This window comes from Macadamia integrifolia, chromosome 5 (assembly GCF_013358625.1).
Source record: "Macadamia integrifolia cultivar HAES 741 chromosome 5, SCU_Mint_v3, whole genome shotgun sequence".
Classification (NCBI taxonomy): Eukaryota; Viridiplantae; Streptophyta; class Magnoliopsida; order Proteales; family Proteaceae; genus Macadamia; species Macadamia integrifolia.
Genome location: NC_056561.1, coordinates 16,544,034 through 16,550,496, shown reverse-complemented (window position 1 = coordinate 16,550,496; position 6,463 = coordinate 16,544,034). Strand labels below are relative to the sequence as shown.

At 42.2% G+C, this 6,463-nt stretch overlaps 1 protein-coding gene across 1 annotated transcript in view; it reads left to right on the top strand.

Annotated features, from left to right (window-relative positions):
- LOC122077923 (DENN domain and WD repeat-containing protein SCD1) overlaps window positions 1-6,463 on the top strand; it is a 79,526-nt gene that overhangs the window by 16,861 nt on the left and 56,202 nt on the right. The gene's annotated exons all lie outside the window — the stretch shown is intronic.

Below are 6,463 nucleotides of genomic sequence, written 5' to 3'. Positions count from 1 at the left end.
AGTTATATATACCTTGTATCATAAAAAATCAAGATTAAGCCACATCAAGTCATTAAAAATCAATATTTAGCCACATCAAATAAAAAAAAATTAACATTAAGTCATATTAAGTTATAAAAAATCAACATTTAGAGAAATGTTCTTATTCTATAATAAGTTTGACTGGTCAAATGATTTTATTTTTACATGAGACTTTTTGTATTAGTTATAACATAAAATCAGCTTTCTAACAAGTCTAAGATTACTTAAATCTAAGTTGCAATGACAAAGTTATGCTTCAGTCAAACTTATTTTTAAGTGCGTGAATACTGTTAAAATCGCCTGAATGAAAATAATTTTATGAATATCAAAACAAAATATTTTTTTATCGGACTTTTGGTCTTTAGTAATGTTTTAACATGATAGAATTTGTAAAATTTTCATAATTGAGAAAAACCCTAGCATTTAAAAATTGAAAATCATCCCTATAACCAAAATTCAGTTTTTATTCTTGGACTGGGGGGTTGACTTTTTATCCTTTTGGAATTTTATTTTTAAACTATTTTTATTGGATTCAAATAGGGGGTATTTGCTTATTTATGAATAATATTTATGAATAATATCTTAAGTAAATGCAACATGTACTTGAATGATATTTGGCATAAATAAGTGCCGAAACACAATGCGACATGTAGTGCAACAAGGCGGCTGTCGCCTAGGCCCCAGGCAAACCGCCTGGACTCCTAGGCGACGCCTTGACAACTATGTTTACGACTCATGGCATCCAACTCATTTAAAATGGAAGAGGGAAGCCGAAAACAAGACATGAAATGAATGGCGGAGGGCAGAAAGAACCGACTAAATAAGAGTATGTTTTCTAGCAAAACTAACAAACTTGATTTACCTATTCTGAAGTTTTTGATTAACTCTATTAATGAGAGTTCTGCAGTCAGTTTTAGCATATGGAATACCCAGATAGACATCCAATATCGAGGTTGGAATAATTTGAAGCTGCTCTATATATGGCATTTGAGACTTGAATTCACATTTGGGCTAAATTGAACTCGAGTTTTGGTGAGATTAAGAAGCTGACTAGATTGACTACAATATTCATCAAGAACTGCAGAAAAAACATGGATCTCTTAAGCAGTTGCTTGACCAAACAAAATTAAATCATTAGCGAACACCATGTGCGAGATTGACTCACCTCCTCTGAAAATCTTTGAGACCATGTTTTTTGTTTTGGCGAAGTGCGATAGCAAGGTGAGATGAGAGGACTTCAGTACAAAACACAATTAAGCCTTCCGCATTTTAGCCTCGATTGCCCCCTCCTTGTCCTTTTCTTCCAATTACAACCACTCTCCCTCTGGGCGTATCTGGATCCTTTGGAACCCTTGGTTTCTCCATGTCTCCCCCATCTCCTCCACCTCCCAATCTATTCACTTTCCTTCTCGTCTGCCGGCTCCCCTCTCTCTTTCTTCTCCATCATCTATGCCCTTAATCGCTCCCCCGACAGACTCCCTTTGGGTAGACATTTGTGCTTTTTACCCTATAGCTGGCCTCGCGCCTGGGGTTTAGGGGGGATTTTAATGTGGTCTGTGCTGGCCACGAGAAAATGGGTGGATCCCCCATTGATCTTCGATAGTTTGGCCCAAAATTCACATGGCACAACCGGTGCACTGGCCTTGACTGGGTTGCCAGTAAATTGGATAGGGTTTTGGTCAATGAGCCTTGGCTCAGTTCCTTTCCCTCCTCCTATGCCTACTTTGATCATCGTGGAATTTCTAACCACTCCCCTATTTCTCTCTTTGTCCAGCCCATCATCTCCTTTGGGCCTAAGCCATTCAAAATTTTGACATGTGGACCCTTCATTATGACTTCCTCCCGATTGTCAGAGACTCCTGTGCTTCCACAATCCCTGTCTCCTCTTCCCCTCTCTCATTACCTTTACCAAAAAGCTCAAAAATATTAAACTGCCCTGAAAGCTTGGAACCTCTCTACATTTGGAAACATTTCTGAGAGAGTGAAGGACTGCCAAGGGAAGCTTGACTCCCTCCAAGCTCAACTTCAGCTCAATCTCTCCAATGATTCCCTTGTTGAGGAGGAAAAAGCTATTTCCTCTCTTCTTACCTAAGAAGAAAGCTTCCTCCTCAGAAATCCAGAATCAAGTGGCTTGAGCTTGGGGACTCTAACGCTGCTTATGTCCATAGATCTCTCAAAGCTCACAACAACTCCAACACCATTCCCAGTCTCATTTCCTCCTCTGGAATTGACATATCTTCTCCCTCTGAGATCAAATCTGATGCTGTTTCTCACTTTGAGAGACTCTTTCATCCCCCTCCCACCTCCCCCTCCCCCTCTCCCCCTTTCTCCAAACCTCCTGAACAAATTTGCCCCTGCTCACCTAATCCCTTCCCTTCTTGCCATCCCTTATGATGATGAGATTCTGGCTGCCATCCTCTCCCACAAATCCAACTAAGCCTCGGGCCCTGATGGGTTCAGCACATCATTCAGGACGACCTAAGCTTTGCCATCAAAAGTTTCTTCCTCAATCCCTCCCAAAACTCTGGCATCAATCACACATTTCTTTGTCTTATCCCAAAGAAAGACGGTGCCAACATGATGGGGGACTTCAGGACTCTCTCTCTCTCTGCAACCTCCTTTACAAATTCATAGCCAAAATTCTGGCTAACTGGATCCAGGTTGTTATTGATTCGTTGGTCAGTCCCAATCAATCGACCTTCATTGTGCATAATATCATCCTTTGTCACAAGATTGTTCGAGGCTTCGAGCGTAAATTGTACTCCCTTGTTGCCCTTCTCAAGATTGATATCCACAAAGCCTTCGATTCCATCCACTAGAACTTCATTTCCAAAGTCCTCCTTCAGATGTCTTTTCCCCCCTCCTTCGTCCATTGGATCCATTTCTGTATCTCTACTCCCCGCTTTTCTATCCTCATCAATGGCAGCCCGGTTGGATACTTCTCTTCTACTGTCGGAATCAGATAAGGATGTCCCCTCTCCCCTTTCCTCTTCTCTCTCCCTTGAAATTCTCTCCTGCTCTTCCATAGACCTCCACCTTATCTCTCCAATCCCTAAATGCAAAGGTTTCTTACTTAACCACCTCGCTTTTACTGATGATCTTCTCTAAGGCTGACCCCCAGCTCCATCTCTTCCATTATGTCCTCCCTCCGGCTCTTCGAATTCCTCTCGAGGCTTTACATCAATCTCCTTAAATCTAACGTCTTCTCTGGAGTGTCTGATGACTGCTGAGACAATCTTCTTCTTGCTATCTTGGGATTCTCCCTGGGTACTCTCCTGGTCAAGTACTTGGGCCTCCCCCTTATCTCTTCCAGGCTCACTGCTCATCTTTGCTCCCCCATCTTTGATTTTATCAAGAAAAAACTCCAGCTTTGGAAGGGCAAGCTTCTCTTCTATGTTAGAAGACTGGTCCTCATCAAATCAGTCCTCCAATCTCTCTATCTCTTCTAGTCTGGAATCTTCTCCATCCTTGCCTCCACTTCCAAAGCCATTGATTCTCTTCTTCGCTCCTTCCTTTGGAAAGGAACCGACTCCTCCAAATTTTGCATCCCATTAGCTGGTCCAAAGTCTGCTCCCCCAAATCCGAAGGGGGTCTTGGCCTCAGATCTATTAAGCTCATTTGGAAAATTGTCTCCAAGCATCATAGTATCTGGGTTTCATGGATCTATTCCTACCCCATTAAAAATGATTCCCTTTGGTCGGTGGCTCCCCCCTTGGATGCCTCCTCTATTTGGAAATCCATCCTCGACTCCAGGCCTACTGCTCTCAGAGGTCTCTCCCTCTAGATCAGTAATGGCTCCTCCATGATGGAGAACCCTTAGGGAAGGGAGGGGAAATCAGAGTAGAGAGGGGGAAAAGGAGGATCACACTCACACATTCATTCAATAATCAAATTGCTCTCTGAATCTTCAATCGATTACAACCAATATATAGGAAAATAGGAACATGAAATTAGAAACTTAACGGAAATGGAAACTAGCCTAAACTAGGAAACAACTATAAAAAGGAAACCAAAGCAAGGAAGTAAATCCTACTCCTACGTTCAAGTATGGAAAATAAAAGCATGAAATAAAATACTAAGTAAACTACTAATTTTATTTCCAACCCTTGTTGGACCAAAACCCTGGGCTGGACTGATTCTTTTTGGCTCTTGGCTTCCAAAGCCGGTCATGCTGGTCCAACCAAGAAAGGACAGTCGTATCTGCATCAGCTCTCCTCCTCTGAAAAGAACTCGACTCCATTGAGTTAGGAAAAGGACCGAGGAGACCGTCTGAAGGAATACGTTGAATGAGGAACGATCCCACCATCTTCTTGAGCTTAATTTCAGGGAGATCTTTGGCAGGATGAAACTTCATAGTCTTGTTGGCATGCTTGAAGGCATAAGTATTGGCATAGCCACAATGCTGTGCTTTCTTATCAAACAACCAAGGTCAACCAAGAAGGATATGGCACACCTTCAGAGGGAGGACATCACATTGGACTGTATCCTTAAATCCACCAATAGAATATGTGACCAAGCACTTATCTGTGATTTTGAGATTAGTGTTGTTCACCCAAGCAACCTTGTAAGGATTAGGATGTGGTTTTGTATTCAATCCCAGCTTACGAACAGCGTCTTCAGAGACAACATTAGTGCAACTGCCTCCATCAATGACCAAGGTTAGCAACTGATTATTGCACTTCACACGAGTCTGAAAAATACTACTGCAACGCCAATCTTCATTTTCAGTGGCCTTCTGAGTGGTTAACACATGACGAATGACATAAAAAGGATGTTGGTCATCGTCACTGAGAGTGTCATTGACTTCACCTGTTGCGCGCTCTTCTCTTAAATCAACTATGTCAGAACCAAGTTGCTCTTCGGGAATATATGGTATAGGAGAATCCTTATCAATAAAAGCAACCAAACGGCTGGGACATTGGGCACTGATATGTCCAAATCCATGGCATGAGTAGCACCGAACTGTAAATTTTGAAGAATCAGAAGGTTTATCTGAACCACGCCGAGGGGGTGAGTATGGGCGAGTAGGCCGTGAAGATGACATTTCAGAAACATGTCGAAGTGGAGAATACGGCCGACTAGGTCGTGAAGAAGCCAGAGATGTAGCACTTGCCTGTGGCTTGCTAGATGACCTCTCTTGGGTAGGAGACTGTTGCCAAACGGAACTAGTACCTCGAGAAAAAGTATCTGCAAAATTTCTCCGATTGTATGGGCGTTTCAGACTTTCCTCAACCTGATATGCTACTTGTACGGCGTCTTCCATGGTAGGTAGTCGACTAGATGCAAGGGCAACACTAAGTTGAGGGTGCAAACCATTGCGAAATTGGGCCACTAAGACTTCTTCATCCCACTCAAAGTCAGAACGAGCGGCCAAATAATAAAATCTAGCAACATACTCCTCAACGGTCAAATTCTCTTGTTTCAACTGTGCAAATCTGAGATGCATGCGTTGCTTGTAATCAGAAAGCAAGAATCGCCGATTCATGACTTCATACATTTCAGCCCAAGTATTGACCAAACCAATGCCTCGGGTTCGGTTCTGTTGTTGTTGCTTGATCCACCAGACTCGAATCATGCCTTTCAGTTTGGCCTCTGCAAATAGGATCTTTCGAGCCTCAGTCAACCCGTACCATCTGAAGAATGTATCTAAACTGTGAATCCAGTCAAGGTACATTTCTGGATTATTGTCTCCATAAAAATCAAGGACATCCAGTTTTGTTGCTCTTTCTGCTCCATCATCATGTCTACCAGTCCCATATGGTGGTGGAGGTGGTGGTGGTGGTGTATGATGTGGTGGTGGTGGTGGTGTTACTGGCATATCCTGTGGAGTGTTGTTGGAAGAATCCCTAGATTGAATGGGATTCTTTCCTTTATCTGCTGCCACCAAACGATCAATAGAAACTTGCATAGATTCCACCATTGTTTTTAGGGACGTGACCATGTTAGTGAGAGCATCAAATTTTGTATCAGTTTCTCCTTTATAAGAATTCAGCTGTTGAACAACTTCACTATTGGCTACCATGGTGATGAGTAACAAAATAACACTCAAAGAATAATGGTAAAATAGTAAATAACTTTTTTTTTTGGAAGTTCAAATTAAACCACAAAAGGGTGTGTCAGTCACGTGTGGGACAGGGGTTTAATTGGAAATAAAAATATATGGGACAAAAAGGGGAATAAAGGAGAAAGGGAGGGGTATTTCTGGCAAGTCAAAAGAATTTAAAATAAAAGAAGGAAGAAAATAAGATTGTGGGTTGGGTTTCACCGACAGAAGGGTAGGATCTCCTTCTTGGAGACGGAACCAGAGGAGAAAGGCGGAAGCCCAAATCGAACCAGGTATGTTCCTCTCTCTCTCTTCTTCTTCGTCTTCTTCATTCTTGTTCTCTGAAATTCGGCTCTTCTGGTTCTATCGCCTCTTCTGCTGCCCCTTTTTTTTTTTTTT